Genomic DNA, 17,502 nt, shown 5'->3' on the forward strand with positions numbered 1-17,502 from the left:
GAGCAAAAAAGGGCAGATAGAATTCCTTTTCCCCACACAAATCCTATCTAAACTAAATCACTATTTTTCGGCTCTGACTTAGTAACATAGAATTCTTCCCCAAGTAACAGAGGAAGGAATACCCCATGGGGACAATTAAGATTTACCCTGTGGATGGCAGGTGGCATTTTTACATTTATTTACATTTTTAAGTATAATAGATTTTTTTTAAAAGCTATTTTGTTACTGTATTTTTGCTTAATGACGTCCAGTGTATTTGGGACATTGGGTGGTGTAGCCTGTCTTCTACATTAGTAGTGTCGGCTGAAAGAAAGCACCGAAACATTTCAATATGAAATTCTTAAACTAAAATGGTTTGTGAAAGCAGTGACTGCATACCAATTTAGATTTTTTTCTCCCTCCTCATTAAATATGTGACTGTGGCTTTTATTTACTTTCCTCCTTGCTCCAGAAAGGATTTAAGGCAGCTCATAAATATGTGCGAGACCTATTAACTCCTACACATGAGGCTGCCCAGGGTTTTTGATGATTGTACATTTTAAAGTTAAATGCGAAGACTTCTTTCTCTATGATCAGTGTGTGAGTGTGCTCCCGGGGAAAGTCATTTTACAGCACATTTTACCGACAGTATCATTTTAATTTTTATTTCATAGTATCTAATGAACAATGGCATAAATCCCATGTGAAGCATATTTTGAGAACTATTATATATAAAATTTTTATTTAACTTGGAGAATTTGAGTTGGTTGTATCGCTGTTTAACAGGAGATGTCACTGTCTTTTGCTTAAACCTGTTTTCACCTTTGATTAGGTTAAGGAAAGACAGAAATCTAACTGGTAAACACAATCTGAGTTTCATCTTCAACCCTTTCATATAAAGACCAGATCATCAAAAGTAGATGCTGGTTATCATGAATCACTTGGATTCATTGTTTTCCTGGATGGATGCTATTGGGTAGGCCTGCTATTCTTGCTTAAAAGGAAAGTGCTATTAGTAATTAAGGATGTGAATTGAATAAAGAGTAAATCCATTTTAAAATCACTGTGTATTTGAGATCTTGCCTTTCCTGGGAAAGGATTTAAATATCATCAAGGTTGGTTGAAGGGTCAGAGTTTAACGTATGGGAATGGGTTCCTTTCCCAGTGTTGTTTTCAATGGTTTGGCAGATATCTTGTCAAATGAGCTGGGGTTTTATTGAATCTGATGATGATAACACTAGGCTTCAGATGAGCTGGATGAGCCAAAAGAGTGGCTGCATCTCACTGAAAGAATTTTAATTGAAATAACCAATACATATACAGCTCTGTACCTGAGTTAAGAAAACCATCTGGGAAAATAGTTCATATTGAAAATGCTGGGGGAAAAATGGCTTAGGGTTTTTAAATAATAGGGAGTTAGTTATAAGTCGACAGAGGTAGGCTGCCAGAAGTTTAACAGAATTTAAGTCAATTTTGGAGTAAACTTTTTAGGCTAAAGAAGCTGGAATAACCCCAGTCAACATTCCACAGTAGTGAACACTTTTTTTTTTCTTTTAATCCTGAGTTCACATCTAGGCACCCCACTTCAAGAGAGCATGCCTTCAAAGACAAAAGATGTACTTTGTGAGAGGATAGATATAAACCTGTGTCAAAAGAAGGAAAACTGTTGGAACAGTGGATTTTTTTATCTGAAGGAAAGAAGAGCTTTATCGTTAAAGAGGGAAAGGTTTATTGTCTGGTGTCAAATGTATGCATGGACCAATACATAGAAGTTTCCATATAAGGATAGACTATAGTCAGTCTTGTGTGGATAGAATGGGCTGTCTGAGGAGGACATCAGCACCTCTCACCTGTGCGAGAGGCTGAATAGAGATGGACTTACACATTGGCTCTAGTCCCTTCTGAATCTGGTATTCCGCAATTCTAAAATTGTTTAAAATATTTATATATGTTATCCTGGTATGTATATCTTCTAAATATAACCAGTTATTTCAGGAAATGTATTTTCAGTGACGTTACAAAAAAACAAAACAAACCAATCATATAGATAAGCAACTGGTTGATTGAGTGGAAATTCCAATTATGATGTTCGGGTATCTAGGAGATATGGCTTGGTTTTCTGGTCATCGGGTTATCTTGTCTACATACATGCCTTTTCAATGTCACTCTTGATATAAATGGACAAAAAGGACCCATAATTCCATTACAATTAAAAATTTTGTGTCTGTTGCATTTATGTGCTATTGTGTCTTTCCAGCCTTTCATCATATAATGAAAAATCTCTAGATAACTAATGCTTGTCAAGCCCCAGAAAATGGCTCAGTTGTTTCCAAGAATATTTGATATTATAAAATACTCAGATGACAAAATAAATCAGTCACTTGGTGTTTGTTTTAATATGATTCATAAAATCAATTCTATGATTTTTTCCCCCTTTCTATCAACACCCCTTCTATTTTATTCTAGCTAGTCACCAGCTGGCTTTTTTTCCCCACCACAGAATGACTCTAAACTGCAAGATAATTATACAAAAAGAGATTTGCTCCGCAAGCTACATGGAGCCAACTATGTCAGCAATGGAAAGAACTAGTACATTTTGTTTTGGAAAAAAAAAAATCCTATGTCTGGCAATTTGCCTACTTAATCCCCAAATATTCTTGACCACTGAATTCTAAGAGAAGAGGCTCATGTTTTCTTTTTTCATTTATTTCTAAAACTGTGAGAAAAATGTTTTCACTCATATGTGGAACTTGAGATACTTAACAGAAAAGGGGTAAGGGAAGGAGAAAAAATAGTTACAAACAGAGAGGGAGGGAGGCAAACCATGAGACTCTTAAATACAGAGAACAAACTGAGGATTGATGGGTGGGGTGGGGAAGAACGGAAAATGGGTGATGGGCATTGAGGAGGGCACTTGTTGGGATGAGCACTGGGTGTTGTATGTAAGCAATGAATCATGGGAATCTGCCCCCAAAACCAAGAGCACACCGTATTAACTGTATGTTAGCCCATTTGACAATAAACTATATTTTTTAAAAAATTTTAAAAATTAAAAAAAATTGGGCATCTTTGAATAACATCCCTTGTAATGCCAAATTACATTAAAATGTAAAATGTAGAATGTTAAATTTTAGTACAGTAATGTACGTATTAGTTTGCTAAAATGGTTAGGTGGTATTAGACTTTCATAACTAGGAGTCAAAATCATAATAAGAGTTTTAATATATTCCTTAAAGCCTCTTGGCATTAAATTCCATTAGTATTTTGCTTTCTTTCCTTTCTTGATATCTCAATATTATTACAAGGTACACTGAGTTCCAGAATTTAGAAATCAGTTATAAAAACTCAAGCCAGATTTGTTCAGCCAGCATTGCCTCAAATTGCCTTTCAGCAAATAGAGCTTTAGGCAGAAAAGCAGGTGGTTTGCTGTCTTTCCTGTCTTCCTTTCTCAGTAAATATAACCATTTCAATCCACTGCTTTCCAGGTAAAAAGCCTCATAAGAGCTGAATGTCTGAGAATACCCAGCAGTAACCTCAGGCCTTAAGATATGAGCTCTCAGGGACATGGCAACATGTATGAGGGTTAGAAAACTATAGCTCTCTGAAGACAGAAAGAAAGGCTGCCCTTGTTTTCCTGTGTTCTGACACACTCCTACCATGGTAAGGGCCTCCTCTAACGCATTTCAGCATATATTGTGTTATCTAATGGAAAGTTACATGTGCATATACAAACCAAGGAGTTTTGAAAAACAAAGCACTGCTTAAATAGGAGGTCTTGTGGTTACATATCATTTTAATAGAGCCACATACTAAACACCATAACTTTTAGTTGATGAAAGAGTTTAGAGCCTGCATGTTGCCTAGGATTGAGTTCTATCCTAATTACTTTCTCAGAAAAGCCAGTGGAAAATTAGATGCATCCCACCAGGCAATAAATATATCACACCAAACAAAATTTAAACTGCAGAACAATCAACCCCGTTTCTTTGTTCTTTCAAAGGAGAAGCAGATTAGACCTTTTTAAAAAAGATCAAGAGCATTTTATGGGAAATTCAGGGGGAAAAAAAACCTATTTGGACTGAAATCAAAATGTTATGAATAGTACTTTCTAAGTAATGACACATATCAGCAGTATTTGTAACCATAAGAACAATGTGATAAATTTTAATCACTTGGGACTCCAGCTCTGTGGGAAGTGCTTACTACACAGACATCATTTATAGGTTTCCAGTTATGACCTACATCTAAAAGACATTTTAATGATAAGTGGAGAAAGTAGATAGATTGTCTTCCTGGAGTGTTGAAGTTCCTGCTTGTTGTCATCCTCAGCTCCATTAAAAAGCAAGGCTTTCAAAGGTACTCTTCAGTCTAGCAATCAGGATGCAAGACCAAAGGGATGGAACTATCTGAGATAAAATATGCCAGAAACGTACACTCCTCAGGATTTCCTGTGGGAGTCTGACCAAAATAAAGCAATATTAATAAATATAACTTCTGGAACACTATTATCAACAGAAACAAGGTCTTGAAATGTACCCTTGAAATTCCTCTCGTTTCCTTGGGCAGGTCAACTATTTCAATGTAACTGCAAATTGTTAGACCTCCCTAAGGGGACAATTGCTTTAAATTATATTAAAGACTCAAAGACTGCAATAGACATGCTAAAGGAAGGACTTGAATTTGTTGGAGGCTCTAAATCTTTGAGCTCACCTGGGGTCCTTTGGCTCCTTGGCATCTTGGCTCCTTGGCTCACTTGGGGACAATAAGATGTAATATCAAAGAATCTCGACGTCAAAAAATACCCAATTAGTCGGTCTGGCTTTGATCTTTTCCCGTCTTTATGGCATATTTGGAAAGAAAGGAGGCACACGATATAGATGAAATAAAAGAAAGATGGGTGAAAAACACAAGGAGGAGACTTGTGTTCTTAAGCCATAAATAAATGCCATTCTTAGATTTCATCCAAGTAATTTGAAAAACATCGTTTCATGTAGCTCAAAGCCAAGTGAGATTTCCCAGTCCAAGTTTTGTCCCAAGGCAGGACCTTGCAGGACTTGAGTCTTTGGCCTTTCTGGGCTTCCATACCAGCTGGAGCAAGTTTGATTCCCACCTTGCAGTTAGGAAGACACTGTTTCTATCTATTCTCTCCTCACAGCATTTGACCACCAACAATGTGGTCGTGTGGTCATGACTTCTGGCTCTTTTCTTTCTCATTGTATTTCTGATTTCACAGTATTTTTTGCCCCACAGACTATAGTTTTCCTTTATAGACTTAAGGAAGCCATTACATACAACATGCCATTCAAATCTAGCAATTTTACAACCAGTTGGTGTAACATTTTCTGTTTTACAGGGTTATTTGTGCAGTAGAACTAATCATAAATGTGCTTGACTTCTTCAGCTTGCTGCAAAATCAGTAGCCACTAAAATTAGTGCTAAGAATAGAAAATGGGGCAATAATCACTCTTCTTGCCTTAAAGAGTAAATAAGTGCCCATAAACCCGAAGAGATTCTGCCTTCTAGTTAATAAATTCTAATGTTTCTTCTTTCAAAAAGGAGCCTCTTTAAAGGTATGATCAGAGTGGCAGCACATTAGGGATAATCCCCAAATGGAATCATTGAACCTGTCGTTAGAGCCAACATTAGACCTCCAACAGCTCTTAATATTGCTGTCTTTTCTTTTATTATTTCCATATTAAAATGTAGGATGTGATCTTAAGCCGACAAAATACTCAGGAACAAAGTTTGTTAGTGGACACACTGAAGCATCAGGATTCGTGTTATTTGTTGTAGTTTCTTCTAAAGATGAGATGAAAACACAGCTATATTGATTATCCAATGTATGACTCTAGCTCAGTTCCTAAGCAGTTACTCTCAAGAAAACATGGCCCTTCTTCAACCAAACTGAGCTGTAAGTGCCAATGATAATCTGGCCCCAAATGAAGGAGCTCAAAGTCATCTAAAACATTTAAAGTCACAGAATTTACCAGTTTTAAGTGACCTTCACAATCTAGACATTCCCCTATTTCTCCCATCGCACCAATGAGTAATTTAATGATATGTCTCATCTTCCAAACTGAGTCTCCATGTATAATGGCTTATTTTTTCTCTTTTGCTGCTAGAAACCCATAACCATGGGTGGTTTTTGTTGTTGATATTGTTGTTTCTTTCTTTTTCTATTCTTTTTCTTTGTTTTTAATTTTTAAGGAAGAACTATTTATCTTAATGGAAAGTTCTGTCGGTGGAAATTTTTTCCTAGGTGGTTTTTTATTTTCTTTCAATCCACTCTTTTAAGAATGCTTATCTTATGAGAAAAGACCCTGTCATGAACTGAGTGTCTGTAGAGCTGTTGAAAATACTGAATGATTACAATGTAGCAGAAGAATGATCTCCAACACCAACTTTTTGGTTAGGTTAACTGATTACACTTTCTGTGATTAATAAACTACCCTGCAGATTAGCAGTGAGAACTAGCTATTTAACCATAGCTATGGCTTAGCATAGATGTGATAGGCTATCTACTCGAGAAGTCTTTTGAACTGCAGAATATTTTAGTGTTTTGTTTTCAGTTGAAACACCATGGTTATAGCCCATCCTTTGTTCCCTATTTTTATGGCTGAGGATAAAATGTAGACAAAGGAAGCCCTTCAATTACGTGTTTAATTCGAAGTCTCTGTGAAGCAGGCAAATTCCAGTACATGACAAATTGTGCTATTTTAGTTCACAAGACCTAAATCCTGAAGTTTACTGCAAATCCTGAAGTTCAGACATACAAAGATTTCATGATAATAATCAGTTATCAGACAGGACAGGAGGACATAAGTGGAAGAAAGAAGGTACATTGTGGTTGACGGATAAATGATATAAATGTCAGAGCTCTGTATCTGATCCTTAGGACTCACGGATTTAGACATCGCTTTTGACTTTTTCATTCACAGAGATGTTTATTGTTGGACAGTCAATCCAAACCGCACTGTACTTTTGAACTCCCCATTCTAATGGCAAGGCCTTGTCAGAGAGAAATCTGAATTTGCACAGATTTGAGAAGTGATGTAAGATACCACATACTGTGTCTAACAGCCTTTGAAGCTCGGACCCTCCCCAGATATAACACACACATCATTCCAACACTCACAAAGCTTAGCTGTGATGAACAGCTCCACTGAGACTGAAATTATTCAACCAATATCCCAGCCCCTGGCTCACCAAAAATCTCATCCATGAACAGGACCCTTTGAAGACCTCTGTGTTCAGGAAAGAGAGATGGCCCCGTCAAGGGTCAGAAATCAATCTAGCTCTGATTATCCACATGATTGTCTGAGAACTGGACCTGAGACTTCTGATCTCATCAGAGCACAATAATCAGGTTTCGTGACATTCGTCCTTAATTGAGGGGCATCTTTGCTTCTGTTTTCTTTAGATTATATCCATCTGACACAGGGCTCTGTGTATTACACATCTTCACATGAAATGAAGCTTCTATCATTAAAAAACAGGAAGCACTCATAAAATTTCTATTCCCAAATTCTTCTTCCTTCAATATGTTCAGCATGTCCAAAACAAAGCATGGCTTAATGGGGATGGGCAGATGCGACTTCCAAAGTAACATTTCTGCTTCTCTAACATAAGGGTATCTTATGCTTTGCGCTGCTATCCTCTATTTGCATGAAACGAATTGACCTCTCATTTTAAAGGAACACAGTAGAATGTGAAAGCATTCGACTGAGAAGAAAAAATTCCTTATTATCCGAGCAGAAAAATTGCTGTATTCAAAGCACAGAATTTCATGTGCAAGTAAGACAGTTTCAGCCCTCTATTATTAATGACTGGAATTTTAAAAAACAACAACAAACCACTCAGATACTTTTCCAAAACTCACAATCTGAATCCTTCCCATTTTGCCAAACCTCCCACTAGACAAGTAGGAAAGATAAACAAAGCAACAGACCCCTGGGTTGTACATACTGACAAGACTGCAGGCTCCAGGATTAGAATGTTTTATCCCCATATCCAGTGTCTCCCTGAAGGACATCTAGTAGGAGGAAGGAGGAAGCATGAGGTTAGGAACTTAGAAAAGATTGGGCAGATAGTCAAAGCACTGGATAGATGAGGCAGCCTGTAACTCATTAGCAAAGCATCTCCCAGGGGCCTCTCAAACATCCTACAGCTGGCAGAGAAAGCAGAGGCTTCTGACCGCCCAGGCTTGCGTTATGCCTACACCCGCTACCAGCCTGGGTGCTCGAGGTCTGCCGGAGAGAGCATCCAAGGCATGCTGAAGGTATAAAAGCTGTGAATCCACGTGTGCTGAGCTGAAGGCACGATGGAAAATATTGCCGTGACTGCTTTCATGCAGAAGGCAGAGTAGGAATGGGAAGGAGAGAAAACAGGTATCGTGGCCTTTCAAATGCCATTTAAAATTGATCAGATGAGTAAGTGACGGCTTAGGAGGTGCAGGGTACCAGAAACATGCTTGATAAGAGTAGAAGGAAAAGCCTTTTGTGTTTGGTGAGAACTTTACTAAAAAGTCCTAAGGACTTCATGCTTATGTTTACCCTAAGGGTAAATATCCCAAGGATAAATATATTTTTGTTAGTGGAAGACAGATTTGTTTTGACATTGCTCTTTCAGTCCATTAAAGAATCATTTACTAATCCATGGCTGCATTTGTTAAAAAAAAAAAAAAAAAGAATACCCTAAGCTTCTGGAGTGATCTCGGACACACGTGAGCCCTCGCTTGGCTCACATCAGCAGGAAAGGTCTTTCAAGACCATCTCACCCAGTGGCTCTCAACCCAGCAGACACCATGCCCTTTTGAATTACAAATATTTTGTACCATCTCTTTACTAGCCAAAATATCATTCATAGATAGTTTTTTCCGTGTACACACATCATTTTCAAACTTTAATAAATGTCCTCCCTATAATAATAAGAAGAAATAAAACAAAAAGCAATTTGTAATAAAACAATGTGCCAACACAGGTGCATTCGTGCAACGATACTAGAAGATACTATGAGCAGCCTGAGGTTTGCTCTTACTCAGATTGAATGAGTCTGGATTTAAACAGTTTAAAAAAATNTCTGAGCCAAAGCCAGATACTTAACTGACTGAGCCACCCAGGTGCCCCTGAATGAGTCTGGATTTAAATAAAAACAGTATTCAAATGCATATTGTCGATACATTATTTTCGATTGGTATTTTGTAATACAGACTAAACTATTATATTCTTATAAACAGACTCGTCATGAACGTGACAATGTAAAATGTAGTGACATAGGTGTTTTCAATCACCACAAGAAGTGTTTCGTTTCTAGGGAAAGAAACTATATTAAAATTTGATAAAGATTCTTTATATTTTCATGCAAACATAATTGGCCTCTGGGCTCAGATAATTATGTTTTCATCCCACGCCTGGCAGACATCGGCAAGCTATGTGGACACATGCAGGTGGGACCTTTGTGCGTATAACAGAGTATCAGGTATCACTGGTGGGGTCCATCAGATGTCAGTATTACTCTACTGCCTCAAACTTTTGTAGGAGCCATAATTGTTCTTTCATGAGTTTCCAAATTTTCCTACACTCAGGTGTTGAAAACTATTTTCTATTCAATGTACAGATTTAAAACTTGAGGCCCCAAGACGTTCGTTAAACCCCTTGTCAGTATCCCACAGTTAGTTTGTTCCAGAATCAGGATTACTCATCAGTCTCGTGGACTGTTTGCTCCTCAACTTCATTATTTTCAAAGCCTCTATGAAATCTCTATAATGGCTTGAACCCTTCCATACAGGCTCTCTCTGGTTTCCTTTTCTTATATCCTGTGGTCGTTTTCTTGGGCCCAACCGGTATACTCACCATCCCCCAAATGCCTTGCCAACAGTCCACTTTGGTATCATTTCACGTTTTCCTTGCTCTAAGTATCCTCTTTGATCATCTCTTCTCAAAGGTACATTGTTCCATGAAGAATTTCTTCACACCCAAAGCTGAAATGGTCTCTGCCTCTAGTTAACATCTGTAGATGCCTTTGCGTAGCTCTCGTCCTGTCACTCATTGACTTGTACCATTTTGAGAATGTGCCTATCTAGTAAATACCTCAACGGGAGGGCCCACACCTCCCACTACTTTGTGTGCTGCTCACCACTTATCATAGCTATCTAACACAGAGTAGGAAACTCAGAATCAGTTCTCAGTTTGTACTGTTAATCATAGCAACGCACACAATCATCATCCAACGTGATGCTTTCCATTTAAGTTCACTTATCTTGCTTATCTCTGAACGAGGCAAACCACAACTTCCAACAATATGGCCGTGTTGGGGAACATCTGGGAAAGAACAACAGAGACATCACTCTGGCTTGCAGTGGTCAGGAAATGAAGTGGTTCATTCCTAGCAACGGCCCATTTTGTATTTTGGAGGCAGAGATATAAACAATGGCAGGCTTTGCAAAAGCAGCTGCAGTCACAAATCTCTCAACAAGCTTCATATGTGCAAACGACAGGAAGGACTCCTGGTGCCATATTGGGCTTCTCAGTCACACACGGGAGTGGGGCAATCACTGACCGTGGTGTCATCTTTGAATACGACGCAGAACAACGCGTTCATATCCCACTTGCCATGTGAGTGAAGGTGGAAGAGAAATGGGGTAGGGTCGCCCACACCAGCTGCTCATTTGTTAGGCTGTTTATTAACCCCCTGCAACATCTGAACAGAAATTTCATCCTTGAACAAAAACAAATTTTTAAGTTGAAGTAGAAAAGAGCCCTCCAATTAATCTGTGCCAATTTTATAGATTATATCTAACTTCAGGTTTTATTTTTTCCAAGTGTCTGCTGATTCGTTGTCAGGTTGTTTGGGTTATCGCCTTCTCATCTGAACGTTGTGAAAGTGCACGACGTGAGATGTAACATGATGTATTAGGCCTAGAAGTAATCAGGGAAAAGTGGAGTTAAGCCCCTGTATTCTTTGGAAATATGCATAAATATTTACACATGATAGAGTTAATTCCAACTTTTTTTTTTTGGTAGATGAAATAAATCCCAATTTTTTTGTAAATGAAAAACATCAAATTCTGGGAAGCAATAGGACAGCAAAGCAAAAACACTGGGAAAATGGATTCATGATCCCTAAAGAGCAATTACATGTAATTTCCATAATTTCTGTTGCTGTAATACCTTTATGGACTTACGCGTCTGAAATGCATTGTTTTACACTTGTGCATAACTTTGGTAAAACTTCAGTCATTCGCTGTGCTTCTGGACACAGGTGATTTAAAATCAATGCTTTCTTAAACATGAGAGGTGCCATTCATCATATTTCTGGCTTCTCGGGTTTGTGGTGCACAGTCCATAATAGCACATTGTCAAATAGTTTAGTTTTTGACACACTTTTTTTTTACTCTTCCTAGAATTTGCCTCAAAGTACAAAACAAAAGCAGATTTTGTCCATATGTCAGCAGTATGGGCAGACTAGCCCAGTGATCAGAATATTTTCATAATTCACAGCCTTGTGTGATTTAGTTAACTAGCAAATTCAATTCAGAGGAGATACTTTTAGCTGAGAGGAGATATATTTAAATAATTATCTGTGGTTATTACATAGCACTAGTAGCATTTTACATTAATTGACCATTCATCTAAAACACTAGAGAAAATTATACAGAGGATGTGTAAGCTTAGATTGGAGAGAGTGGGATGAAGAAATTTTAGTTCAGCAGTACAGAGGTTGGTCTATATAAATAATAAAAAGATGATTATTTTGTGTTATTCCTAGTTAGAGGTCACAGGCTAACCATCATTGGTAATGGTGCTATTTCTCCATTTCATCAGCGGACATACAAAATTATCTGTGGGGACTCATTCCCACCCCTACTGTCAGTTGGCTGGAGGAGGGCCATGCCTTTAGCATTCGGTGACAGTTCTGTACAGTGATAACAAACTACCGTGCCTGTCCTGTCATACAGAACTTCCTGTAAGAGGTGATGAATGTTTAAGGAACCTTTTCAAAGGAAGAAGCAAACTTGTTGGATGATTTGGATCAAATCAATTGATTCCATGAAAGGCCAGACATGTGTGGAGTGAAAGAGAAAAGGCCACACATTAGGTGGAGTGACACAGAAAAAAATGGCCATTTCTCTCTTGTTTACCAATTATGTTAGCCACACCCAAGAAATTTGGTACCTCATACTCATCTGACTTAGATTATCAATATCCATTTTCAAAAATGATTTCTGTGGGCAGAAGATATGTTGGGAAGGTTTAGTGAGAACACTTTTGCGTTCATAAACATATCACCTGAATCAATCTCTGAGACCATCAAATGCACAGAATTGTGTTAAGAATCCTAGACTCAGAACCCTTTGCAGGGCTCTAGGCATACTTGACCCATAACTGTAAGTCAAAGACACATTTCCCAGGTCTTGCTTCAAGGGAAACCTAACTTAACTGATAAATTCAAGCTCCTGATTAAGATGGAGAAGACTATCAATTTTTATCTATATCTACATTTCAGCTGCATGTCTAACACACAATTCTACACCTGCCCCTCCTCAAAGTGACTCATCTCTTCCATGCACGCACTGGCATTTCCTGTACCCAACTCCTCCACTCAAAATTCTACTAATCTTCTAAGACTTATCTCAATTGTTACCTCTTTCAGGAAGTCTTCCCCCATCTTTCCAACTGAATTCATCTTATTCTTTTCAATATCTCCATGCTTCTCACACTCTCCAAATGTCAGAACAGAAGAAGGGGAAAATAAAGTTCTGTCATGTATTCAAGATTTTTAAAAGTACTTAAAATAACTTTGATTGACTCTTGTACTACATTAATAATACATATACATTGAAAATGAAAAGGACATTAATTCTACTAATAATTAGTATGTATCCTTTCATTATTTGTATGTGTTTGTGTGTAAGCATACATATATAGACATATAACATGATTTACACAAGTGAAATCACATAGTAAAAGTTTCTGAACTGTTTATTTTTAATTTATTGATATATTGTATATCATTCCACATTTTAAAAATGTCAATGGCTACACAGTGTTTCATTGTATGAATATAGCAAAATTCATCTAGCTAATGCCTTATCTGGGGGATTTTTGGTTTTTTACCATTTTGTGCTATTATAAATATTTTTAGAGCTAGTATTTTTTCACATCCTTTCTATTAGGTGTCTGTTTTGCCCTGGGCATACTGTGTTAGTTCTACTGTGACATGTTATTTTCTCTGGATAAATTAGTAAAATTTTAAAAATCTGAGTCAAAGTGTATGAATACACTGAAGTATCAATTTCCCACTATGTTCTTCAAATTAGAATATATACTTATTTTTACACCTTTGTCAACAGATCATGAAAATCTATTTTGCATTTATTTGCTTTCTTTCTATAAAGTTTATTTATTTATTTTTATTTTGAGAGAGAGGGGAGAGAGAGAGAATCTTAAGCAGGCTCTGTGCTGTCAGCACGGAGCCCAAAGTAGTGCTCGAACCCATGAACCAGGAGATTATGACCTGAGCTGACACCAAGAGTCGGACACTCAACTGACTGAGCCACCCATGTGGCTCAACAGTTATTTGGCTTTAAATGGGATTTTATGTTTAAAAATGAGTTTGGGCATTTTATTTCTGTTTTTTCAAAAATTAACAGTTGTCTTTTGTACATTTAAAATATCAGGTGTTTCTTTTTTATTAATTTGGAAAGCTTCTTTATGTATTAAATGGATTAACCATTTGTCTATCACTATATTGCACGTATTTCCCATCTCTTTTCATCTCTTTTTTCTTTTCTTTCTTTCTTTCTTTCTTTCTCTCTTTCTTTGCTTACATTTGGTTTTGTTGTTGTTTTAAACAGACTAAAAACACTTTCATGAAGTCAAATGTTTTCATTTTTTCCCCCTATGTGTTTTGCTTTTGCTATCATGCTTAGAAACATTTTTTTAAACCCTCTCAGCTACTTTAGAAAGGCTTGTAACTTTATGGTTGTATTGTATCAACTTATTGTATCAACTTACAGGTACATTTCACAGAATGCCATTCTCCTATAGCTCCACGTTCCCTTGGGCCAGAAGAAACACGTTGTACTTTACACTCAGAAGGTTGGTGAAGGGTCATCAGGTGCTGCTGTCGTTCAGACAGGTCGCCATGTATCACCCAGCTCAGCCCATTGACCTTCTGTGTCCTTCTCCAGCTCCTCCAGCTCCTGGGCCAGGTGTGTGTGCAGATCTATCAGGAAGAGTCTCTGTTCCTGAAGGACACCTGTGCCATTAAATCTGGACACTTGAGGTTGAGTTAAATTCAAAACGTAATTACAGAAGTGAAGGTATTTTTTTTTAAAGTGTCTATAATCAGTAACATGGGATATTATATCACTTATTTAAGTCTTCTTTGTTTTTTTTTAATGTTTTTTTTTTTAATTTATTTCTAGGAGAGAGGCAGCGTGAGCAGGGGACGGTCAGAGAGAGAGGGAGATACAGACTCTGAAAGAGGCTCCGGGCTCTGAGCTGGCAGTCAGCACAGAGCCCAACGCGAGGCTCGAACCCACGAACCGCGAGATCATGACCTAAGCGAAAGTCGGACGCTTAACCGACTAAGCCACCCAGGCGCCCCTATTTAAGTCTTCTTTGATATATCATTCTATAAATATGTCTTTCTTATTTTGAAAAATGTCAATACAAGTAATTTATGTTTTCTTGTTACTGTTAGTAGAATCTTAATAGATAGGTGATAGATAGTAAGAATTACTTCCATAGGCATATGAGAGGATTCATTGTTTCCTTCATATATTTATCACATAGCCGCCTTTCTGAAATCTATTAGTTCTCAGAGTTTTTCAGATGAGTCTTTTGGGTTTTCTAATAAAGATGTATAAATAATACCTTGTATTTTATTTTACAATATTTGAAAATGTTTTTATTTTCCATACCTTAGCAATAATTTAAAATATACCGACAATGCTAATCTGCTTAAGTTTTTAGTCAGGAAGTTTTGCTTAATTTGCTAGCATAGATAAAGTAGCAAGCATTAGGCTTACTTCCAGGAAAGTTGTAGAATTGATGCAACCAATGATTTTCTAGAAGTCTGGACCAATTAGTAGTTCTATTAAAGCCAAATAAAATTATCTATATAATACTTGGATTTTCTAATCATTTGCAGCTGATTGGCCTGGCGAGATCTGTGTCATAAAATCGGCATCAAAACAGCATTAGAAGGGAAATAGTTACATGAAATCTCTAGCTGACTTTCTCCCAGATGGCGAAGAACCTGGTGCCTAGTCCTGGAGGGTCTTAGAGAAGTTGGGGTTGGCCTAGACCTTGAGGGTGAAAGGTAGGAAAAAAAAAAAAACTGATTCAGGGTTTCTGGAGATTTAGCCTGTGTGTGTGTGTGTTTGTGTGTGTGTGTGTGTGTGTGTGTGTTTGTGTGTGTGTGGTGTGAGTGTTGACAGTGGACAGGGGTTAGTCTTGAGTTAATTGCAAAATAATAGATCACATTGCAGGTTTCTCCTTCCCCTTCCTTTTGCTCTTGCTACGTTGCATTGCAGTGCGTGTAGAAGCAGCCTGGGTGGTAATTAGGCTGTGCCCGCCCAAGGTAAGAGCTACTGCATGGAGACTTAGCTATCATGTAACTCTTGTGTAAATCTCCCCAGCGTGGGATCTAATGTTGAGCTTTCTAATGGACAAGTAATAATTCTCTTGGGAAGAGGTCTTTTTCTTGCCCCTACTGGTTTGAGGGGTAGTTTTCATTCTGTCCTTCAAAAATGACTCTTACTCAAAACAAAAAACAAAAATGACTCTTACTCATACAACCTCTGCATCCAAAGCTATAGCTCACTGGGCTAGGCCTTTTTCAGAAAGAGGATGGACCCCCTTCCCCTTGCCAGAAGCCATTGACGTGTGCCAACCCATAGTCCCAGTCTTTTGCCTTTTCCCTCAGCCAATCCAAAGAGGAGCAGGATCTGATTTCTTTGCATTTACTGGCTTAAATGACCTAATAATAAATGTGTTTGAGAAAATTTTTGCTAGTAATTAAATTCCCTTAAGTACTTTGCTGATGCTCACTGGTTTAAGAAAACAATCAGGGTAGAATTTATTTTAAAAACATTTAAAAATAGATGGGAAACCCATGCAAGAAAATTATGGGTGTTTTATATACATTGTGAATGGCTGTGTCTGGCCCTAACTACCATGGCAAACTGAGCAGAGATTTTTGGACCTACCCAAGTCTTTGCTGGCAAGAATCAGCCCAAATACTCATAAGGCATATAGTTCAGTTCTTACAACATCAACATCAGACTTCTGTTTCTTTACCTGTTTTCTTCTCACCTCTAGGAGTTTTATAAGGGACTCTTGGATTCTTCTAATCATAGAAGAAAAGAATGGAAGAAGTGACAGAGAGAGTGCTATTAGCCCACATAAATAGGTGACTGATAAATATTGGTGTTCAGACATCAGGGAGAGCTCAGGGTAAGGCACGTTAGGGGCAAGGGTTTTCACACTGATATCTGACAGAGTGGGGTTGCTGCCTGTTTGTGGCATCCACCCTGAATGTGCAAATGATGGAAGAGATCGACATTTTTCTTCATAATCATAGCACAAAACACCCATGGGGTTTGTGACTTTTGATATATTATAGAGGTCAGTTTGTTGTTGCTGCTGTTTGACTATAATAGCCATATCCCACTAATTCCCCCTCCCCTCCGTCTAGCTGAGCATGGGAGGCGTATCTCCCGTCAAAATCACCAAGTGCCTTTAGACATGACGCTGGTGTGAAGCCCGTCCTCACACCTTGCGCTCATGCTCACGTATCTTCAACGGCTTCAAGAAGCACCTGTCAAGAAAGATTTCAGGAATAGCCTCAATAGTGACCTTCAAGCAGAGGAGTCAGAGAGCTCCAATCAAAAAGCATGACACTTTGGATTTTTAAATGTTTATTTTAAAAAGCTTGAGAGATGCTCCTAAATTGCGTTATAAAAATGCTTTCATAACAGGGAAGTAGAGTCCTTTAGAGATGACAAAAATGGATTCTTTATTTTCTTAACAGAGCATGGGTATAAGTTAATCAGACTTATTGAATAGAATGGAAAACCCAGCATTCTTGCAAATACTAGTGGGAAAGTGCCAGGGAGGCCTCTTCTGTTTGTTTTCTTCTCTTATTTGTCATTTGGATATTTCTTTTAATTTTTGTAATGTTTATTTTTTAGGTATAGAGAGAGAGACAGACACAGCATGCGCAGGGAAGGAACAGAGAGATGGAGACACAGAATTCGAAGCAGGCTCCAGGCTCTGAGCTGTCAGCAAAGAGCCCGATGCAGGGCTTGAACTCATGAGCTGTGAGATCATGACCTCAGCTGATCAGACACTCAACCGACTGAGCCACCCAGGAGCCCCTATCATTTAGATATTTCACAATGCCTAGTGCATAACACCTATACATTTGATGTCTATTGATTAAGTAATAATGCACATATTCAGATTAATAAGATAGTACAAAAGAAATGCTATAGCCTGAATATTTGGTTAAAAC

The sequence above is a fragment of the Crocuta crocuta genome, unplaced genomic scaffold (assembly GCF_008692635.1).
Source record: "Crocuta crocuta isolate KB4526 unplaced genomic scaffold, BGI_CrCroc_1.0 scaffold25, whole genome shotgun sequence".
NCBI classification, from domain to species: domain Eukaryota; kingdom Metazoa; phylum Chordata; class Mammalia; order Carnivora; family Hyaenidae; genus Crocuta; species Crocuta crocuta.